Below are 24,471 nucleotides of genomic sequence, written 5' to 3'. Positions count from 1 at the left end.
ACTTGCGGGGCTCGGACCAGGTTTTGTTACCCAGAATCCTTTGCAAACCTCAAAATTTGGCCAAAAAAACACTTTTTCCTCTCATTTCTGTGGCAGAAAGTTCTGGAATCTGAGAGGAGCCACAAATTTCCTTCCACCCACCATTCCCCCAAGTCTCCCGATAAAAATGATACCTCACTTGTGTGGGTGGGCCAGGTGCCTGCAACAGAATAAGGCCCAAAACCTGAAGAGATAGAAGGGAGAGGTATTTTTGCAATATATCATTTTGATGTGTGCACATACGTCCGTGATGTGCCAAACACTAAAATAGTGAAAAGAAACACACTTAGGTTATGTGAAGAAGACCCCTCACCCACCAACCAAGTTGGTGGCATGCTTCATCATCGGGGCCCCACCCGAGGCACCTAGCGTGTCACAGGTGTGCTGCGACGCCTGATTACAGCGGAGCAGGTTTTGTCATTTTTTACAACACATACTGGTTGGATTTGGCACGAGGGTGAGTGATGGTTCAGTGGATCAAATTTTATTAACAAGAGATTTCACAAAAATGAAATGCACTGCTAATAACTGAAAGGCAAAAAAGTGAACCAATGACTCACAGCTCGTGAGCTGTAAAGCCGCGACAAGGCACCAACCGCTTTACAGTCCATTCACACACCTTTCATACATGACACGCACAAGACCATTCACACCGCCAGCCACGGGCCCAGCACATTACAACACTCACATCGACAGACCGCGCCACTCAAGGGCCCATCACTTACATACGCCCACATGCCTGATACAAGAATCACACCAGCTGATGGGAGAGTGGACTGCCGTTTGGCTGGCACCGCCAGCCAAGCGCCACCCCACGCACACCGCCAGCCAAGCGCCACCCCACGCACACCGCCAGCCAAGCGCCACCCCACGCACACCGCAATCACTTTTTTTAATTTATAAACAACAAATAAACTACTAATTATAAAATAGGCACTAAACTACAAACACAAAACCTCAAACTAAATACACGACAGATGCCAACCGTGAAACATATGAAAATATAAAACAGACAGCTTACGCTCACGGTATTTCCCAAAAGTTTTTCCTTGTGTGGTAACTTCTAAAACAGCTGGGCACACACAGCCCAGGCTTTGAAGGGCATTCGGGGCAGTACATCCGGCTCTCCCTCCGGATTGATCTCCGGGCACATACTCTACATTTCTTTGTGGGCATGTCTTTTTTGGGAGTGGGAGGAATGTGATCTGGAAAGTGCCGATCTTTCAATCTATCCACATCCTCCACCACTTCTACTCTAGGAACTCTTGCCGGTTCCACCACAATAAGGCTTTCTATCACCGACTCCTGAAATTTAACAAAAGTCATCCTTGACTCAGGTGAACAATCCTTGTATACAATAAAGGCATTAAAAGTTGCCAAATGAAATAAATGTAGGGCCAACTTTTTATACCACACATACGACTTACGAAGAGCAGTGTAAGGTTCCAACCTCTGATCTACTCTATCAACACCACCCATGTGCCTATTGTAGTCCAAAATGCACGCAGGTTTGCGCACTTCCGCAACCTGACCCCAAACAGCCACAGGGGAAGTACTCTCATCGTGGATGGTCGATAGCATGTACACATCCCTCCTGTCTGAAAATTTCATAGCTAACAGCTCATTATTCCGCAAGGCACTGCACTGTCCCCTCTCAAGTTTTTTACAGACAAGCTCCCTTGGATAGCCTTTGCGGTTAGAACGGATTGTGCCACAAGCAACAGTGTCCACCCTAAACAACTCCTTGAACAACTGCACTCCAGTGTAGAAATTATCTACGTACAAATGGTGACCTTTGTTAAACAGCCGTCTAGCAAGTTCCCACACAATTTTTCCGCTAACTCCAAAAGTGGCCGGACAACCAGGAGGGTCAATACTGGAATCCCTACCAGTGTAGACCCGGAAATTATAAACATATCCTGTACTGCTTTCTGACAGCAGATACAATTTAATCCCATACCGTGCCCTCTTACTAGGGATGTACTGCTTAAAAACTAAACGCCCCTTGAAAAGGACCAAAGACTCGTCCACACTTATCTCTTTGCCTGGAACATAGACCTCTGAAAACCGATCCACAAAATGATCAAGGACAGGCCTAATCTTAAAAAGGCGGTCACAATCAGGGTGATCTCGTGGCAAGGCTAAAGCATTGTCTACAAAATGCAGCATACGAAGAAGAAGCAAATACCGATTACGTGTCATAGTTGCAGGAAATATAGCAGTTGCCATCAAGGGACTAGTAGACCAATAAGAAGCCAGTGACGGCTTCCTGATCAACCCCATCAAAAAAGTCAAACCTAAAAACCTTTTCATCTCTTCCAGATATGTGGGAACCCAATGAGTAGCTCTAGACTGAGGCTTAAGTCTGGCAGCGTTGTCCCGCAAATATTGCTCTGCATACACATTTGTCTGCTCCACAATCTCTTCCAAAAATACATCGTCCATAAACAAGTGAAAGAATTGGACAGGCAGAAAGTTTTCCGTATTAACTCTACACCCTGGGAGACCAGTAAATGCAGGTAACTGTGGCTGCTCCATGTTTGGGGCAATCCAGGTGTCAGGTCTTCCAATGGGAAACCCTGCAGCCCCAGGCTGCTGCACTCTTGGCACATCAATGTCCTCCTCCTCTAACACAGGCCCTTCATCTGCACTGAGAGTAGCTTCCTCATCAGAAGAATGCTCTTGGACAGAAAACTCACTTCCAGAATCTCCTGCTTCCTCCTCTGCCTCAGATGCAGAGTCAGTGTCGTAATCATGGTCTGAAGACGACTCAAAGAGCATGCGAACAACCTGCTGAGCGGTCACTTTGCGGCTAGCCATGATCCTAACAACAAATGGATTGCCAACAACAACTAGCACTAAAATAAGTAATGAACAAAGTGTAGCTTTATCACAAAGAGTTATGTACTACAAAAAACTATACCACACAGTTGCCTGAAATAGCTACTCACCAAGCAACTACTCTGCAATCACCAATGATATCCCACTAAAAAGAAAAAAGCAATTTAGACATATGACAACACAAACACCACTGTGCTCAAATCTAAGGACAATGTCAAACACACAATACTGCATTTAGTACACCACCTACAAACATGTCAACAATACTCCTTTGGAGTAAATTGCGTTCACTTACCTAAAACATGCAACTATGCAAACCACTGGACAACTACTGCCAAAACCTCAAAGATCCACAGCAAAGGAAGCAAAAGCGTTGAACTAGAAGAAAAAGAAGAAATAAATTGTTATAATCACAAATACAAATACTTTGCCAGTTGACAAACACCCCACCACCAAGAACTTAGAAGTTGTCCCTGGTACCTAAGTGGATCCTGCCCCCCTCGGGGTAGATGGGCGTAAAAGAATTGGCCAATCGGACCCCAAGGGGGGCAGAAATGGGCAACACCTCTGTGCCCCCTTTCAGGGGGCGACCCTTCCCCAAAAACACACACAAAAAACGATATCCCTGGTGTCTAGTGGTTTTCGCCCCCCCCTGGGGGCAGATCTGCCGAAAAAACGGCCGATCTGCCCCCAGGGGGGGGCGAAATACAAATAAAAATTGCCCCGGGGGGGGGGGCGACCCTTGCCCAAGGGGTCGCCCCCAAAAACAAACATAAAAAAATATATCCCTGGTGTCTAGTGGTTTTCGCCCCCCCCCTGGGGGCAGATCCGCCGAAAAATCGGCGAATCTGCCCCCAGGGGGGGGCGAAATACAAATAAAAATTGCCCCCGGGGGGGGGGCGACCCTTGCCCAAGGGGTCGCCCCCAAAAACACACACAAAAAACGATATCCCTGGTGTCTAGTGGTTTTCGCCCCCCCCTGGGGGCAGATCCGCCGAAAAAACGGCCGATCTGCCCCCAGGGGGGGGCGAAATACAAATAAAAATTGCCCCCGGGGGGGGCGACCCTTGCCCAAGGGGTCGCCCCCAAAAACAAACATAAAACAATACATCCCTGGTGTCTAGTGGTTTTCGCCCCCCCCCTGGGAGCAGATCCGCCGAAAAAACGGCCGATCTGCCCCCAGGGGGGGGGCGAAATCCAAATAAAAATTGCCCCCGGGGGGGGCGACCCTTGCCCAAGGGGTCGCCCCCAAATTTTGTAAAACAGAAAATCCCTGGTGGCTAGTGGAGATTCCTGCTCCACGATCGCGGGCCCTGCCCGCGATCGTGGAGCAGGAATCTTGAGAAAACAGACACAGGGGGAAAGGAAAAACCCTTTCCTTTCCCCCCATGTCTGTTTTCTCAAACCCCCCGCCCCCCAAAAACGGAGAGGACTCACCTTAGAGCTCCTGCTCCGAAGACGCGCTGGAAGCAAATGGCTTCCAGCGCGCCGGCAACACTCGATGACGTCAGCGCGCTGAGCGCGCGCTGACGTCATCGGATTGCCGTGGGGGGGGGCGGGGGTGGAAGGGGAAGGTCTTCCCCTTCCATCCCCGCCTGGGGGGGGGAAGGGGGGTGCACGGGGGGCGCGCTAGCGCGCCCCCAAGTTCCCCTGTGCCATGGACGAGATGATCTCGTCCAAGGCACAGGGGAACTGTAGCCTTGGACGAGATCATCTCGTCCAAGGCACAGAACAGGTTAAACTGAAGTGTCAAAGCTGTAGCGGCAATACTCCCAGTTTTGGCAGTTTTATAAACTAAGTTTTACTTTCTTCTACTTAAAACGTTTTGCAGAACAATGCACATTAAATGGGAAGGCAGTTTTCCTTATTTGTGTACTATTTGCTGCCTAATGTTGACATGTAAGCACCCCAACAATGAATGACACCTAGAGACTCGAAAGCACCGTACCAGTAAAATATTTGTATGAAATTGCACTTTAAATCCACATACAACTGAAATAAAGCAATCTTAGCTCATTTGAGGGTAGTGTGACAGTAGATCACATATGGATAGAACACGTTTGGAATGTGTAATTTTCATGATTCCATTACATATATCATATAAATTCAAGCTGAAGTAGGGAAGGACAACAAGGTCATTTAGAGCAAAGCTGAAGACAACAAGTTGCCATAACATTCTGTAAATATATGCTCTTTATTATGTGTGGACAACTATCACCTCATAGATACACATTTCGGCTACTATATTTTTTCCTCCTGAAAACTGACCTTTACACGACAAGGTGGCTGAGTGGTTAAGGTGTTGGACTGCTAATCTATTGTGCTCTGCATGTGTGGGTTCAAATCCTGCCCTTGTCGGTTTATTATTGTGTGTTTACTTTTTGATATGCAGTATGTCTGGTTTAACCCTATTTTATGTGAAAGTTAAATTACGTATCCCATGGTGTTTCCGACAGTACAATGCCTCGGTTTGGAAACACCGCTCAGGTGAGCACTGTGCTTAGGCATTACTGTAAACAGCGCCGGCCGGGTTCTGTGCATGAATCACAAATTCTTTCCTCAGGCGGAGGATTGTTAAGTTGGGGGACGTAGAAGTTTGCAATATATTGTGTAATGAAACTGCATAGAAAATGTGTTAATGTAGAAATAATGCACACGTTTAAAATGTGCCCACGGAGAGTGGCTACCAATGTATACGAAGACTAATGAAAGTTATTAATGCTGAATTAATTATGTACTGATGTTTTGAACTTGTATTAACATATCAAAATTGGAGTTATGTATTAGGAGTTTGTACATTAAGCACTAGGCCTTAGTTTAGCGAGGGTCTGGGCCTGCATGCCTGGTCTCATATTAAACTGTGTTTTTCTAACGTGCAATGTGCTGTTTTCCTGAAGGACACGAAACTGTACTTTTCCAGAAGCTAGAGATGTGTGTAGCTGTAGTAAATTCTTTCTCATAGGACCCGACTTGCTCAAGGAGACATTCTTGCTGAATGCAACAGTGTAATACGTAACAAGTGCAAGGTTGCCTGGAGTAGGAGAAAACAATGTAACTACTGACTGGTGCGTAAAGTGTAACTTTTCTTACCTGACATTCCAACCGATGAAGACGTCAATAACATGGGCCAATCAAGGACATGTGAACTATGGTTTGTGGAAATTTCTGGTGAAATGCGTGAATAATTATTGGACAGAGATAACGATGCACAAATTATTATCCAACGAGGAATTAGGAGTAAATTAGACAGTTTTGATTTAACCATATGACCTGAGCAGAAATCAGCTATTTATTGGACATTCCACTCCAACCCATTCTTTGCCATTCTACTGAGCCATTTAGGCCATTTCCTTTGAGACTTTGCCGTTTGTTCGTCCTGATACTCTAAACCACCCTTTACTTATTCCCTACCTGATAATCATATCTCCTCTATATGAGGGGAGTTCTTGTTCCTCAGCTATGCAATACAGAGGCTTTGCCCTGTCCTATCTTTGCTGATGGTGAAAACGACTGATGGCCTGAGGACAAAGACTGACGCTGTTTGCTGATCCGTTGGATGGGTAACTATCTGATGAAAATTGTAATTGTCGGCTTGCCTTTTCTTTCTCGGTACCAACTGCTCTTTGATAGAGGCCATAGTTAGATGTTTTCCAAATTTGTGTTTGCTAAATTGTTTTGCATGAAGCCCATCATGCTGATGCTAATTTGAGGTTAGTTAAGGTGTTCACTAAAATCTGACGCAAATAGACAAATCACTGAGTTCTTGCTTTTTTGAATCATGCACTACTGAGACTTTGCTAAGTTGGTTCTTATTAATGATGTGTTAATACTGAGTGAATATTCTCCATGCATTGATTAATTGCATTTCTAATTGCAAATCTGAAGAGTTACTAATGAGATGAATTGCCGATGAGATTAACAGAAATGACTTTAGATTGTAACCAATAGGGAAATAAGTATCCTAACACTTAACTAAATTGGTGTTTTTATTCATGACTGAAAGGTCATGGTGTGTTCACTTTATTGACTCTCATTAAAGGTTATTGATTAGCATGATGATTAGTTATTGCGATTGTTGTTGAGATATTGATCCATTGATTTGTGATGCCAAAAGACATCTCGTACTGGGAAGTCCCCGAACGTAGTCCAAAAGGTTCATCGACCTATGCGCGTCTCCTTGTAAGTTTACTTATCAAGGCCGTGATGCGCTATCACTAATAAAAAGTCATCTGATCTGTTCCTGCTGAGTCATCGTCAACGAAAACCACCAAGATATAACTTCAATGTGGTGTAATTACGACTGCCTCAGTTTTATGCGTTACGTGAGCAGCCGGACAGCAATTTATTTAGCGCAAAAATATTTCTTGTTGATGCATGTACGTTTTTAAACTGAAGTGGCAAAGCTGTAGCGGCAATACTCCGAGTTTAGGCGGTTTTATAAACTAAGTTTTACTTTCTTCTACTTAAAACGTTTTGCAGAACAATGCACATTAAATGGGAAGGCAGTTTTCCTTATTTGTGTACTATTTGCTGCCTAATGTTGACATGTAAGCACCCCAACAATGAATGACACCTAGAGACTCGAAAGCACCATACCAGTGAAATATTTGTATGAAATTGCAATTTAAATCCACGTACAACTGAAATAAAGCAATCTTAGCTCATTTGAGGGTAGTGTGACAGTAGATCACATATGGATAGAACACGTTTGGAATGTGTAATTTTCATGATTCCATTACATATATCATATAAATTCAAGCTGAAGTAGGGAAGGACAACAAGGTCATTTAGAGCAAAGCTGAAGACAACAAGTTGCCATAACAATCTGTAAATATATGCTCTTTATTATGTGTGGACAACTATCACCTCATAGATACACATTTCGGCTACTATATTTTTTCCTCCTGAAAACTGTCCTTTACACGACAAGGTGGCCGAGTGGTTAAGGCGATGGACTGCTAATCCATTGTGCTCTGCATGCGTGGGTTCGAATCCCACCCTTGTCGGTTTATTATTGTGTGTTTACTTTTTAATATGCGGTATGTCTGGTTTAACCCTATGTTATGTGAAAGTTAAATTACGTATCCCATGGTATTTCCGACAGTACAATGCCTCGGTTTGGAAACACCGCTCAGGTGAGCACTGTGCTTAGGCATTACTGTAAACAGCGCCGGCCGGGTTCTGTGCATGAATCACAAATTCTTTCCTCAGGCGGAGGGTTGTTAAGTTGGGGGACGTAGAAGTTTGCAATATATTGTGTAATGAAACTGCATAGAAAATGTGTTAATGTAGAAATAATGCACGCGTTTGAAATGTGCCCACGGGGAGTGGCTACCAATGTATACGAAGACTAATGAAAGTTATTAATGCTGAATTAATTATGTACTGATGTTTTGAACTTGTATTAACATATGAAAATTGGAGTTATGTATTAGGAGTTTGTACATTAAGCACTAGGCCTTAGTTTAGCGAGGGTCTGGGCCTACATGCCTGGTCTCATATTAAACTGTGTTTTTCTAACGTGCAATGTGCTGTTTTCCTGAAGGACACGAAACTGTACTTTTCCAGAAGCTAGAGATGTGTGTAGCTGTAGTAAATTCTTTCTCATGGGACCCGACTTGCTCAAGGAGACATTCTTGCTGAATGCAACAGTGTAATTCGTAACAGGTGCAAGGTTGCCTGGAGTAGGAGGAAACAATGGAACTACTGACTGGTGCGTAAAGTGTAACTTTTCTTACCTGACATTCCAACCGATGAAGACGTCAATAACATGGGCCAATCAACGACATGTGAACTATGGTTTGTGGAAAATTCTGGTGAAATGCGTGAATAATTATTGGACAGAGATAACGATGCACAAATTATTATCCAACGAGGAATTAGGAGTAAATTAGACAGTTTTGATTTAACCATATGACCTGAGCAGAAATCAGCTATTTATTGGACATTCCACTCCAACCCATTCTTTGCCATTCTACTGAGCCAATTAGGCCATTTCCTTTGAGACTTTGCCGTTTGTTCGTCCTGATACTCTAAACCACCCTTTACTTATTCCTTACCTGATACTCATATCTCCTCTATATGAGGGGAGTTCTTGTTCCTCAGCTATGCAATACAGAGGCTTTGCCCTGTCCTATCTTTGCTGATGGTGAAAACGACTGATGGCCTGAGGACAAAGACTGACGCTGTTTGCTGATCCGTTGGATGGGTAACTATCTGATGAAAATTGTAATTGTCGGCTTGCCTTTTCTTTCTCGGTACCAACTGCTCTTTGACAGAGGCCATAGTTAGATGTTTTCCAAATTTGTGTTTGCTAAATTGTTTTGCATGAAGCCCAACATGCTGATGCTAATTTGAGGTTAGTTAAGGTGTTCACTAAAATCTGACGCAAATAGACAAATTACTGAGTTCTTGCTTTTTTGAATCATGCACTACTGAGACTTTGCTAAGTTGGTTCTTATTAATGATGTGTTAATACTGAGTGAATATTCTCCATGCATTGATTAATTGCATTTCTAATTGCAAATCTGAAGAGTTACTAATGAGATGAATTGCCGATGAGATTAACAGAAATGACTTTAGATTGTAACCAATAGGGAAATAAGTATCCTAACACTTAACTAAATTGGTGTTTTTATTCATGACTGAAAGGTCATGGTGTGTTCACTTTATTGACTCTCATTAAAGGTTATTGATTAGCATGATGATTAGTTATTGCGATTGTTGTTGAGATATTGATCCATTGATTTGTGATGCCAAAAGACATCTCGTACTGGGAAGTCCCCGAACGTAGTCCAAAAGGTTCATCGACCTATGCGCGTCTCCTTGTAAGTTTACTTATCAAGCCCGTGATGCGCTATCACTAATAAAAAGTCATCTGATCTGTTCCTGCTGAGTCATCGTCAACGAAAACCACCAAGATATAACTTCAATGTGGTGTAATTACGACTGCCTCAGTTTTATGCGTTACGTGAGCAGCCGGACAGCAATTTATTTAGCGCAAAAATATTTCTTGTTGATGCATGTACGTTTTTAATCTGAAGTGGCAAAGCTGTAGCGGCAATACTCCGAGTTTAGGCGGTTTTATAAACTAAGTTTTACTTTCTTCTACTTAAAACGTTTTGCAGAACAATGCACATTAAATGGGAAGGCAGTTTTCCTTATTTGTGTACTATTTGCTGCCTAATGTTGACATGTAAGCTCCCCAACAATGAATGACACCTAGAGACTCGAAAGCACCATACCAGTAAAATATTTGTATGAAATTGCAATTTAAATCCACGTACAACTGAAATAAAGCAATCTTAGCTCATTTGAGGGTAGTGTGACAGTAGATCACATATGGATAGAACACGTTTGGAATGTGTAATTTTCATGATTCCATTACATATATCATATAAATTCAAGCTGAAGTAGGGAAGGACAACAAGGTCATTTAGTGCAAAGCTGAAGACAACAAGTTGCCATAACAATCTGTAAATATATGCTCTTTATTATGTGTGGACAACTATCACCTCATAGATACACATTTCGGCTACTATATTTTTTCCTCCTGAAAACTGTCCTTTACACGACAAGGTGGCCGAGTGGTTAAGGTGATGGACTGCTAATCCATTGTGCTCTGCATGCATGGGTTCGAATCCCACTCTTGTCGGTTTATTATTGTGTGTTTACTTTTTAATATGCGGTATGTCTGGTTTAACCCTATGTTATGTGAAAGTTAAATTACGTATCCCATGGTATTTCCGACAGTACAATGCCTCGGTTTGGAAACACCGCTCAGGTGAGCACTGTGCTTAGGCATTACTGTAAACAGCGCCGGCCGGGTTCTGTGCATGAATCACAAATTCTTTCCTCAGGCGGAGGGTTGTTAAGTTGGGGGACGTAGAAGTTTGCAATATATTGTGTAATGAAACTGCATAGAAAATGTGTTAATGTAGAAATAATGCACGCGTTTGAAATGTGCCCACGGGGAGTGGCTACCAATGTATACGAAGACTAATGAAAGTTATTAATGCTGAATTAATTATGTACTGATGTTTTGAACTTGTATTAACATATGAAAATTGGAGTTATGTATTAGGAGTTTGTACATTAAGCACTAGGCCTTAGTTTAGCGAGGGTCTGGGCCTACATGCCTGGTCTCATATTAAACTGTGTTTTTCTAACGTGCAATGTGCTGTTTTCCTGAAGGACACGAAACTGTACTTTTCCAGAAGCTAGAGATGTGTGTAGCTGTAGTAAATTCTTTCTCATGGGACCCGACTTGCTCAAGGAGACATTCTTGCTGAATGCAACAGTGTAATTCGTAACAGGTGCAAGGTTGCCTGGAGTAGGAGGAAACAATGGAACTACTGACTGGTGCGTAAAGTGTAACTTTTCTTACCTGACATTCCAACCGATGAAGACGTCAATAACATGGGCCAATCAAGGACATGTGAACTATGGTTTGTGGAAAATTCTGGTGAAATGCGTGAATAATTATTGGACAGAGATAACGATGCACAAATTATTATCCAACGAGGAATTAGGAGTAAATTAGACAGTTTTGATTTAACCATATGACCTGAGCAGATATCAGCTATTTATTGGACATTCCACTCCAACCAATTCTTTGCCATTCTGCTGAGCCACTTAGGCCATTTCCTTTGAGACTTTGCCGTTTGTTCGTCCTGATACTCTAAACCACCCTTTACTTATTCCTTACCTGATACTCATATCTCCTCTATATGAGGGGAGTTCTTGTTCCTCAGCTATGCAATACAGAGGCTTTGCCCTGTCCTATCTTTGCTGATGGTGAAAAAGACTGATGGCCTGAGGACAAAGACTGACGCTGTTTGCTGATCCGTTGGATGGGTAACTATCTGATGAAAATTGTAATTGTCGGCTTGCCTTTTCTTTCTCGGTACCAACTGCTCTTTGATAGAGGACATAGTTAGATGTTTTCCAAATTTGTGTTTGCTAAATTGTTTTGCATGAAGCCCAACATGCTGATGCTAATTTGAGGTTAGTTAAGGTGTTCACTAAAATCTGACGCAAATAGACAAATTACTGAGTTCTTGCTTTTTTGAATCATGCACTACTGAGACTTTGCTAAGTTGGTTCTTATTAATGATGTGTTAATACTGAGTGAATATTCTCCATGCATTGATTAATTGCATTTCTAATTGCAAATCTGAAGAGTTACTAATGAGATGAATTGCCGATGAGATTAACAGAAATGACTTTAGATTGTAACCAATAGGGAAATAAGTATCCTAACACTTAACTAAATTGGTGTTTTTATTCATGACTGAAAAGTCATGGTGTGTTCACTTTATTGACTCTCATTAAAGGTTATTGATTAGCATGATGATTAGTTATTGCGATTGTTGTTGAGATATTGATCCATTGATTTGTGATGCCAAAAGACATCTCGTACTGGGAAGTCCCCTAACGTAGTCCAAAAGGTTCATCGACCTAGGCGTGTCTCCTTGTAAGTTTACTTATCAAGGCCGTGATGCGCTATCACTAATAAAAAGTCATCTGATCTGTTGCTGCTGAGTCATCATCAATGAAAACCACCAAGATATAACTTCAATGTGGTGTAATTACGACTGCCTCAGTTTTATGCGTTACGTGAGCAGTCGGACAGCAATTTATTTAGCGCAAAAATATTTCTTGTTGATGCACGTACGTTTTTAAACTGAAGTGTCAAAGCTGTAGCGGCAATACTCCCAGTTTAGGCGGTTTTATAAACTAAGTTTTACTTTCTCCTACTTAAAACGTTTTGCAGAACAATGCACATTAAATGGGAAGGCAGTTTTCCTTATTTGTGTACTATTTGCTGCCTAATGTTGACATGTAAGCACCCCAACAATGAATGACACCTAGAGCCTCGAAAGCACCATACCAGTAAAATATTTGTATGAAATTGCACTTTAAATCCACGTACAACTGAAATAAAGCAATCTTAGCTCATTTGAGGGTAGTGTGACAGTAGATCACATATGGATAGAACACGTTTGGAATGTGTAATTTTCATGATTCCATTACATATATCATATAAATTCAAGCTGAAGTAGGGAAGGACAACAAGGTCATTTAGAGCAAAGCTGAAGACAACAAGTTGCCATAACAATCTGTAAATATATGCTCTTTATTATGTGTGGACAACTATCACCTCATAGAACACATTTCGGCTACTATATTTTTTCCTCCTGAAAGCTGACCTTTACACGACAAGGTGGCCGAGTGGTTAAGGCGATGGACTGCTAATCCATTGTGCTCTGCATGCGTTGGTTCGAATCCCACACTTGTCGGTATATTATTGAGTGTTTACTTTTTAATATGCGGTATGTCTGGTTTAACCCTATTTTATGTGAAAGTTAAATTACGTATCCCATGGTATTTCCGACAGTACAATGCCTCGGTTTGGAAACACCGCTCAGGTGAGCACTGTGCTTAGGCATTACTGTAAACAGCGCCGGCCGGGTTCTGTGCATGAATCACAAATTCTTTCCTCAGGCGGAGGGTTGTTAAGTTGGGGGACGTAGAAGTTTGCAATATATTGTGTAATGAAACTGCATAGAAAATGTGTTAATGTAGAAATAATGCACACGTTTAAAATGTGCCCACGGGGAGTGGCTACCAATGTATACGAAGACTAATGAAAGTTATTAATGCTGAATTAATTATGTACTGAGGTTTTGAACTTGTATTAACATATCAAAATTGGAGTTATGTATTAGGAGTTTGTACATTAAGCACTAGGCCTTAGTTTAGCGAGGGTCTGGGCCTACATGCCTGGTCTCATATTAAACTGTGTTTTTCTAACATGCAATGTGCTGTTTTCCTGAAGGACACAAAACTTTACTTTTCCAGAAGCTAGAGATGTGTGTAGCTGTAGTAAATTCTTTCTCATGGGACCCGACTTGCTCAAGGAGACATTCTTGCTGAATGCAACAGTGTAATTCGTAACAGGTGCAAGGTTGCCTGGAGTAGGCGAAAACAATGGAACTACTGACTGGTGCGTAAAGTGTAACTTTTCTTACCTGACATTCCAACTGATGAAGACGTCAATAACATGGGCCAATCAACGACATGTGAACTATGGTTTGTGGAAAATTCTGGTGAAATGCGTGAATAATTATTGGACAGAGATAACGATGCACAAATTATTATCCAACGAGGAATTAGGAGTAAATTAGACAGTTTTGATTTAACCATATGACCTGAGCAGAAATCAGCTATTTATTGGACATTCCACTCCAACCCATTCTTTGCCATTCTACTGAGCCATTTAGGCCATTTCCTTTGAGACTTTGCCGTTTGTTCGTCCTGATACTCTAAACCACCCTTTACTTATTCCTTACCTGATACTCATATCTCCTCTATATGAGAGGAGTTCTTGTTCCTCAGCTATGCAATACAGAGGCTTTGCCCTGTCCTATCTTTGCTGATGGTGAAAACGACTGATGCCCTGAGGACAAAAACTGACGCTGTTTGCTGATCCGTTGGATGGGTAACTATCTGATGAAAATTGTAATTGTCGGCTTGCCTTTTCTTTCTCGGTACCAACTGCTCTTTGATAGAGGCCATAGTTAGATGTTTTCCAAATTTGTGTTTGCTAAATTGTTTTGCATGAAGCCCAACATGCTGATTCTAATTTGAGGTTAGTTAAGGTGTTCACTAAAATCTGACGCAAATAGACAAATTACTGAGTTCTTGCTTTTTTGAATCATGCACTACTGAGACTTTGCTAAGTTGGTTCTTATTAATGATGTGTTAATACTGAGTGAATATTCTCCATGCATTGATTAATTGCATTTCTAATTGCAAATCTGAAGAGTTACTAATGAGATGAATTGCCGATGAGATTAACAGAAATGACTTTAGATTGTAACCAATAGGGAAATAAGTATCCTAACACTTAACTAAATTGGTGTTTTTATTCATGACTGAAAGGTCATGGTGTGTTCACTTTATTGACTCTCATTAAAGGTTATTGATTAGCATGATGATTAGTTATTGCGATTGTTGTTGAGATATTGATCCATTGATTTGTGATGCCAAAAGACATCTCGTACTGGGAAGTCCCCGAACGTAGTCCAAAAGGTTCATCGACCTAGGCGTGTCTCCTTGTAAGTTTACTTATCAAGGCCGTGATGCGCTATCACTAATAAAAAGTCATCTGATCTGTTGCTGCTGAGTCATCATCAATGAAAACCACCAAGATATAACTTCAATGTGGTGTAATTACGACTGCCTCAGTTTTATGCGTTACGTGAGCAGTCGGACAGCAATTTATTTAGCGCAAAAATATTTCATGTTGATGCACATACGTTTTTAAACTGAAGTGTCAAAGCTGTAGCGGCAATACTCCCAGTTTAGGCAGTTTTATAAACTAAGTTTTACTTTCTTCTACTTAAAACGTTTTGCAGAACAATGCACATTAAATGGGAAGGCAGTTTTCCTTATTTGTGTACTATTTGCTGCCTAATGTTGACATGTAAGCACCCCAACAATGAATGACACCTAGAGACTCGAAAGCACCATACCAGTAAAATATTTGTATGAAATTGCACTTTAAATCCACATACAACTGAAATAAAGCAATCTTAGCTCATTTGAGGGTAGTGTGACAGTAGATCACATATGGATAGAACACGTTTGGAATGTGTAATTTTCATGATTCCATTACATATATCATATAAATTCAAGCTGAAGTAGGGAAGGACAACAAGGTCATTTAGAGCAAAGCTGAAGACAACAAGTTGCCATAACATTCTGTAAATATATGCTCTTTATTATGTGTGGACAACTATCACCTCATAGATACACATTTCGGCTACTATATTTTTTCCTCCTGAAAACTGACCTTTACACGACAAGGTGGCCGAGTGGTTAAGGTGATGGACTGCTAATCTATTGTGCTCTGCATGTGTGGGTTCAAATCCCGCCCTTGTCGGTTTATTATTGTGTGTTTACTTTTTGATATGCAGTATGTCTGGTTTAACCCTATTTTATGTGAAAGTTAAATTACGTATCCCATGGTATTTCCGACAGTATAATGCCTCGGTTTGGAAACACCGCTCAGGTGAGCACTGTGCTTAGGCATTACTGTAAACAGCGCCGGCCGGGTTCTGTGCATGAATCACAAATTCTTTCCTCAGGCGGAGGATTGTTAAGTTGGGGGACGTAGAAGTTTGCAATATATTGTGTAATGAAACTGCATAGAAAATGTGTTAATGTAGAAATAATGCACACGTTTAAAATGTGCCCACGGAGAGTGGCTACCAATGTATACGAAGACTAATGAAAGTTATTAATGCTGAATTAATTATGTACTGATGTTTTGAACTTGTATTAACATATCAAAATTGGAGTTATGTATTAGGAGTTTGTACATTAAGCACTAGGCCTTAGTTTAGCGAGGGTCTGGGCCTGCATGCCTGGTCTCATATTAAACTGTGTTTTTCTAACGTGCAATGTGCTGTTTTCCTGAAGGACACGAAACTGTACTTTTCCAGAAGCTAGAGATGTGTGTAGCTGTAGTAAATTGTTTCTCATAGGACCCGACTTGCTCAAGGAGACATTCTTGCTGAATGCAACAGTGTAATACGTAACAAGTGCAAGGTTGCCTGGAGTAGGAGAAAACAATGGAACTACTGACTGGTGCGTAAAGTGTAACTTTTCTTACCTGACATTCCAACCGATGAAGACGTCAATAACATGGGCCAATCAAGGACATGTGAACTATGGTTTGTGGAAAATTCTGGTGAAATGCGTGAATAATTATTGGACAGAGATAACGATGCACAAATTATTATCCAACGAGGAATTAGGAGTAAATTAGACAGTTTTGATTTAACCATATGACCTGAGCAGAAATCAGCTATTTATTGGACATTCCACTCCAACCCATTCTTTGCCATTCTACTGAGCCATTTAGGCCATTTCCTTTGAGACTTTGCCGTTTGTTCGTCCTGATACTCTAAACCACCCTTTACTTATTCCCTACCTGATAATCATATCTCCTCTATATGAGGGGAGTTCTTGTTCCTCAGCTATGCAATACAGAGGCTTTGCCCTGTCCTATCTTTGCTGATGGTGAAAACGACTGATGGCCTGAGGACAAAGACTGACGCTGTTTGCTGATCCGTTGGATGGGTAACTATCTGATGAAAATTGTAATTGTCGGCTTGCCTTTTCTTTCTCGGTACCAACTGCTCTTTGATAGAGGCCATAGTTAGATGTTTTCCAAATTTGTGTTTGCTAAATTGTTTTGCATGAAGCCCAACATGCTGATGCTAATTTGAGTTTAGTTAAGGTGTTCACTAAAATCTGACGCAAATAGACAAATGACTGAGTTCTTGCTTTTTTGAATCATGCACTACTGAGACTTTGCTAAGTTGGTTCTTATTAATGATGTGTTAATACTGAGTGAATATTCTCCATGCATTGATTAATTGCATTTCTAATTGCAAATATGAAGAGTTACTAATGAGATGAATTGCCGATGAGATTAACAGAAATGACTTTAGATTGTAACCAATAGGGAAATAAGTATCCTAACACTTAACTAAATTGGTGTTTTTATTCATGACTGAAAGGTCATGGTGTGTTCACTTTATTGACTCTCATTAAAGGTTATTGATTAGCATGATGTTTAGTTATTGCGATTGTTGTTGAGATATTGATCCATTGATTTGTGATGCCAAAAGACATCTCGTACTGGGAAGTCCCCGAACGTAGTCCAAAAGGTTCATCAACCTATGCGCGTCTCCTTGTAAGTTTACTTATCAAGGCCGTGATGCGCTATCACTAATAAAAAGTCATCTGATCTGTTCCTGCTGAGTCATCGTCAACGAAAACCACCAAGATATAACTTCAATGTGGTGTAATTACGACTGCCTCAGTTTTATGCGTTACGTGAGCAGCCGGACAGCAATTTATTTAGCGCAAAAATATTTCTTGTTGATGCATGTACGTTTTTAAACTGAAGTGGCAAAGCTGTAGCGGCAATACTCCGAGTTTAGGCGGTTTTATAAACTAAGTTTTACTTTCTTCTACTTAAAACGTTTTGCAGAACAATGCACATTAAATGGGAAGGCAGTTTTCCTTATTTGTGTACTATTTGCTGCCTAATGTTGACATGTAAGCACCCCAACAATGAATGACACCTAGAGACTCGAAAGCACCATACCAGTAAAATATTTGTATGAAATTGCACTTTAAATCCACGTACAACTGAAATAAAGCAATCTTAGCTCATTTGAGGGTAGTGTGACAGTAGATCACATATGGATAGAACACGTTTGGAATGTGTAATTTTCATGATTCCATTACACATATCATATAAATTCAAGCTAAAGTAGGGAAGGACAACAAGGTCATTTAGAGCAAAGCTGAAGACAACAAGTTGCCATAACAATCTGTAAATATATGCTCTTTATTATGTGTGGACAACTATCACCTCATAGATACACATTTCGGCTACTATATTTTTTCCTCCTGAAAACTGACCTTTACACGACAAGGTGGCCGAGTGGTTAAGGTGATGGAGTGCTAATCCATTGTGCTCTGCATGCGTGGGTTTGAATCCCACCATTGTCAGTTTATTATTGTGTGTTTACTTTTTAATATGCGGTATGTCTGGTTTAACCCTATGTTATGTGAAAGTTAAATTACGTATCCCATGGTATTTCCGACAGTACAATGCCTCGGTTTGGAAACACCGCTCAGGTGAGCACTGTGCTTAGGCATTACTGTAAACAGCGCCGGCCGGGTTCTGTGCATGAATCACAAATTCTTTCCTCAGGCGGAGGGTTGTTAAGTTGGGGGACGTAGAAGTTTGCAATATATTGTGTAATGAAACTGCATAGAAAATGTGTTAATGTAGAAATAATGCACGCGTTTGAAATGTGCCCACGGGGAGTGGCTACCAATGTATACGAAGACTAATGAAAGTTATTAATGCTGAATTAATTATGTACTGATGTTTTGAACTTGTATTAACATATCAAAATTGGAGTTATGTATTAGGAGTTTGTACATTAAGCACTAGGCCTTAGTTTAGCCAGGGTCTGGGCCTACATGCCTGGTCTCATATTAAACTGTGTTTTTCTAACATGCAATGTGCTGTTTTCCTGAAGGACACGAAACTGTACTTTTCCAGAAGCTAGAGATGTGTGTAGCTGTAGTAAATTCTTTCTCATGGGACCCGACTTGCTCAAGGAGACATTCTTGCTGAATGCAACAGTGTAATTCGTAACAGGTGCAAGGTTGCCTGGAGTAGGAGAAAACAATGGAACTACTGACTGGTGCGTAAAGTGTAACTTTTCTTACCTGACATTCCAACCGATGAAGACGACAATAACATGGGCCAATCAAGGACATGTGAACTATGGTTTGTGGAAAATTCTGGTGAAATGCGTGAATAATTATTGGACAGAGATAACGATGCACAAATTATTATCCAATGAGGAATTAGGAGTAAATTAGAGAGTTTTGATTTAACCATATGACCTGAGCAGAAATCAGCTATTTATTGGACATTCCACTCCAACCCATTCTTTGCCATTCTACTGAGCCATTTAGGCCATTTCCTTTGAGACTTTGCCGTTTGTTCGTCCTGATACTCTAAACCACCCTTTACTTATTCCTTACCTGATACTCATAGCTCCTCTATATGAGGGGAGTTCTTGTTCCTCAGCTATGCAATACAGAGGCTTTGCCCTGTCCTATCTTTGCTGATGGTGAAAACGACTGATGACCTGAGGACAAAGACTGACGCTGTTTGCTGATCCGTTGGATGAGTAACTATCTGATGAAAATTGTAATTGTCGGCTTGCCTTTTATTTCTCGGTAGCAACTGCTCTTAGATAGAGGCCATAGTTAGATGTTTTCCAAATTTGTGTTTGCTAAATTGTTTTGCATGAAGCCCAACATGCTGATGCTAATTTGAGGTTAGTTAAGGTGTTCACTAAAATCTGACGCAAATAGACAAATTACTGAGTTCTTGCTTTTTTGAATCATGCAATACTGAGACTTTGCTAAGTTGGTTCTTATTAATGATGTGTTAATACTGAGTGAATATTCTCCATGAATTGATTAATTGCATTTCTAATTGCAAATCTGAAGAGTTACTAATGAGATGAATTGCCGATGAGATTAACAGAAATGACTTTAGATTGTAACCAATAGGGAAATAAGTATCCTAACACTTAACTAAATTGGTGTTTTTATTCATGACTGAAAGGTCATGGTGTGTTCACTTTATTGACTCTCATTAAAGGTTATTGATTAGCATGATGATTAGTTATTGCGATTGTTGTTGAGATATTGATCCATTGATTTGTGATGCCAAAAGACATCTCGTACTGGGAAGTCCCCGAACGTAGTCCAAAAGGTTCATCGACCTAGGCGTGTCTCCTTGTAAGTTTACTTATCAAGGCCGTGATGCGCTATCACTAATAAAAAGTCATCTGATCTGTTGCTGCTGAGTCATCATCAATGAAAACCACCAAGATATAACTTCAATGTGGTGTAGTTACGACTGCCTCAGTTTTATGCGTTACGTGAGCAGTCGGACAGCAATTTATTTAGCGCAAAAATATTTCTTGTTGATGCGCGTACGTTTTTAAACTGAAGTGTCAAAGCTGTAGCGGCAATACTCCCAGTTTAGGCGGTTTTATAAACTAAGTTTTACTTTCTCCTACTTAAAACGTTTTGCAGAACAATGCACATTAAATGGGAAGGCAGTTTTCCTTATTTGTGTACTATTTGCTGCCTAATGTTGACATGTAAGCACCCCAACAATGAATGACACCTAGAGACTCGAAAGCACCATACCAGTAAAATATTTGTATGAAATTGCACTTTAAATCCACGTACAACTGAAATAAAGCAATCTTAGCTCATTTGAGGGTAGTGTGACAGTAGATCACATATGGATAGAACACGTTTGGAATGTGTAATTTTCATGATTCCATTACATATATCATATAATTTCAAGCTGAAGTAGGGAAGGACAACAAGGTCATTTAGAGCAAAGCTGAAGACAACAAGTTGCCATAACAATCTGTAAATATATGCTCTTCATTATGTGTGGACAACTATCACCTCATAGAACACATTTCGGCTACTATATTTTTTCCTCCTGAAAACTGACTTTTACACGACAAGGTGGCCGAGTGGTTAAGGCGATGGACTGCTAATCCATTGTGCTCTGCATGCGTGGGTTCGAATCCCACCCTTGTCGGTTTATTATTGTGTGTTTACTTTTTAATATGCGGTGTGTCTGGTTTAACCCTATTTTATGTGAAAGTTAAATTACGTATCCCATGGTATTTCCGACAGTACAATTCCTCGGTTTGGAAACACCGCTCAGGTGAGCACTGTGCTTAGGCATTACTGTAAACAGCGCCGGCCGGGTTGTGTGCATGAATCACAAATTCTTTCCTCAGGCGGAGGTTTGTTAAGTTGGGGGACGTAGAAGTTTGCAATATATTGTGTAATGAAACTGCATAGAAAATGTGTTAATGTAGAAATAATGCACGCGTTTGAAATGTGCCCACGGGGAGTGGCTACCAATGTATACGAAGACTAATGAAAGTTATTAATGCTGAATTAATTATGTACTGATGTTTTGAACTTGTATTAACATAATAAAATTGGAGTTATGTATTAGGAGTTTGTACATTAAGCACTAGGCCTTAGTTTAGCGAGGGTCTGGGCCTACATGCCTGGTCTCATATTAAACTGTGTTTTTCTAACGTGCAATGTGCTGTTTTCCTGAAGGACACGAAACTGTACTTTTCCAGAAGCTAGAGATGTGTGTAGCTCTAGTAAATTCTTTCTCATGGGACCCGACTTGCTCAAGGAGACATTCTTGCTGAATGCAACAGTGTAATTCGTAACAGGTGCAAGGTTGCCTGGAGTAGGAGAAAACAATGGAACTACTGACTGGTGCGTAAAGTGTAACTTTTCTTACCTGACATTCCAACCGATGAAGACGTCAATAACATGGGCCAATCAACGGCATGTGAACTATGGTTTGTGGAAAATTCTGGTGAAATGCGTGAATAATTATTGGACAGAGATAACGATGCACAAATTATTATCCAACGAGGAATTAGGAGTAAATTAGACAGTTTTGATTTAACCATATGACCTGAGCAGAAATCAGCTATTTATTGGACATTCCACTCCAACCCATTCTTTGCCATTCTACTGAGCCATTTAGGCCATTTCCTTTGAGACTTTGCCGTTTGTTCGTCCTGATACTCTAAACCACCCTTTACTTATTCCTTATCTGATACTCATATCTCCTCTATATGAGGGGAGTTCTTGTTCCTCAGCTATGCAATACAGAGGCTTTGCCCTGTCCTATCTTTGCTGATGGTGAAAACGACTGATGCCCTGAGGACAAAGACTGACGCTGTTTGCTGATCCGTTGGATGGGTAACTATCTGATGAAAATTTTAATTGTCGGCTTGCCTTTTCTTTCTCGGTACCAACTGTTCCTTGATAGAGGCCATAGTTAGATGTTTTCCAAATTTGTGTTTGCTAAATTGTTTTGCATGAAGCCCAACATGCTGATTCTAATTTGAGGTTAGTTACGGTGTTCACTAAAATCTGACGCAAATAGACAAATTACTGAGTTCTTGCTTTTTTAAATCATGCACTACTGAGACTTTGCTAAGTTGGTTCTTATTAATGATGTGTTAATACTGAGTGAATATTCTCCATGCATTGATTAATTGCATTTCTAATTGCAAACCTGAAGAGTTACTAATGAGATGAATTGCCGATGAGATTAACAGAAATGACTTTAGATTGTAACCAATAGGGAAATAAGTATCCTAACACTTAACTAAATTGGTGTTTTTATTCATGACTGAAAGGTCATGGTGTGTTCACTTTATTGACTCTCATTAAAGGTTATTGATTAGCATGATGATTAGTTATTGCGATTGTTGTTGAGATATTGATCCATTGATTTGTGATGCCAAAAGACATCTCGTACTGGGAAGTCCCCGAACGTAGTCCAAAAGGTTCATCGACCTAGGCGTGTCTCCTTGTAAGTTTACTTATCAAGGCCGTGATGCGCTATCACTAATAAAAAGTCATCTGATATGTTGCTGCTGAGTCATCGTCAACGAAAACCACCAAGATATTACTTCAATGTGGTGTAATTACGACTACCTCAGTTTTATGCGTTACGTGAGCAGTCGGACAGCAATTTATTTAGCGCAAAAATATTTCTTGTTGATGCACGTACGTTTTTAAACTGAAGTGTCAAAGCTGTATCGGCAATACTCCCAGTTTAGGCGGTTTTATAAACTAAGTTTTACTTTCTCCTACTTAAAACGTTTTGCAGAACAATGCACATTAAATGGGAAGGCAGTTTTCCTTATTTGTGTCCTATTTCCTGCCTAATGTTGACATGTAAGCACCCCAACAATGAATGACACCTAGAGACTCGAAAGCACCATACCAGTAAAATATTTGTATGAAATTGCACTTTAAATCCACGTACAACTGAAATAAAGCAATCTTAGCTCATTTGAGGGTAGTGTGACAGTAGATCACATATGGATACAACACGTTTGGAATGTGTAATTTTCATGATTCCATTACATATATCATATAAATTCAAGCTGAAGTAGGGAAGGACAACAAGGTCATTTAGAGCAAAGCTGAAGACAACAAGTTGCCATAACAATCTGTAAATATATGCTCTTTATTATGTGTGGACAACTATCACCTCATAGAACACATTTCGGCTACTATATTTTTTCCTCCTGAAAACTGACCTTTACACGACAAGGTGGCCGAGTGGTTAAGGCGGTGGACTGCTAATAAATTGTGCTCTGCATGAGTGGGTTCGAATCCCACCCTTGTTGGTTTATTATTGTGTGTTTACTTTTTAATATGCGGTATGTCTGGTTTAACCCTATTTTATGTGAAAGTTAAATTACGTATCCCATGGTATTTCCGACAGTACAATGCCTCGGTTTGGAAACACCGCTCAGATGAGCACTGTGCTTAGGCATTACTGTAAACAGCGCCGGCCGGTTTCTGTGCATGAATCACAAATTCTTTCTTCAGGCGGAGGGTTGTTAAGTTGGGGGACGTAGAAGTTTGCAATATATTGTGTAATGAAACTGCTAAGAAAATGTGTTAATGTAGAAATAATGCACGCATTTGAAATGTGCCCACGGGGAGTGGCTACCAATGTATAGGAAGACTAATGAAAGTTATTAATGCTGAATTAATTATGTACTGATGTTTTGAACTTGTATTAACATATCAAAATTGGAGTTATGTATTAGGAGTTTGTACATTAAGCACTAGGCCTTAGTTTAGCGAAGGTCTGGGCCTACATGCCTGGTCTCATATTAAACTGTGTTTTTCTAACGTGCAATGTGCTGTTTTCCTGAAGGACACGAAACTGTACTTTTCCAGAAGCTAGAGATGTGTGTAGCTGTAATAAATTCTTTCTCATGGGACCCGACTTGCTCAAGGAGACATTCTTGCTGAATGCAACAGTGTAATTCGTAACAGGTGCAAGGTTGCCTGGAGTAGGAGAAAACAATGGAACTA

General features: G+C 40.6%; 5 non-coding genes across 5 annotated transcripts; all 5 read left to right on the top strand.

Moving 5' to 3' along the window:
• Nucleotides 1-7,804: 7,804 nt before the first annotated feature.
• Nucleotides 7,805-7,886, top strand: TRNAS-GCU (transfer RNA serine (anticodon GCU)). The gene has a single exon. It is a non-coding gene; the product is annotated as a tRNA-Ser (tRNA).
• Nucleotides 7,887-10,452: 2,566 nt separating this feature from the next.
• TRNAS-GCU (transfer RNA serine (anticodon GCU)) lies at nt 10,453-10,534 on the top strand. The gene has a single exon. It is a non-coding gene; the product is annotated as a tRNA-Ser (tRNA).
• A 2,565-nt stretch (nt 10,535-13,099) lies between these two features.
• Nucleotides 13,100-13,181, top strand: TRNAS-GCU (transfer RNA serine (anticodon GCU)). Its single transcript has one exon. It is a non-coding gene; the product is annotated as a tRNA-Ser (tRNA).
• Nucleotides 13,182-15,747: 2,566 nt separating this feature from the next.
• Nucleotides 15,748-15,829, top strand: TRNAS-GCU (transfer RNA serine (anticodon GCU)). The gene has a single exon. It is a non-coding gene; the product is annotated as a tRNA-Ser (tRNA).
• Nucleotides 15,830-21,042: 5,213 nt separating this feature from the next.
• Nucleotides 21,043-21,124, top strand: TRNAS-GCU (transfer RNA serine (anticodon GCU)). The gene has a single exon. It is a non-coding gene; the product is annotated as a tRNA-Ser (tRNA).
• The last annotated feature ends 3,347 nt before the right edge of the window (nt 21,125-24,471 follow it).

This window comes from Pleurodeles waltl, chromosome 12 (assembly GCF_031143425.1).
Source record: "Pleurodeles waltl isolate 20211129_DDA chromosome 12, aPleWal1.hap1.20221129, whole genome shotgun sequence".
Taxonomy (NCBI): domain Eukaryota; kingdom Metazoa; phylum Chordata; class Amphibia; order Caudata; family Salamandridae; genus Pleurodeles; species Pleurodeles waltl.
This window is presented reverse-complemented; position numbering and strand designations above follow the sequence as displayed.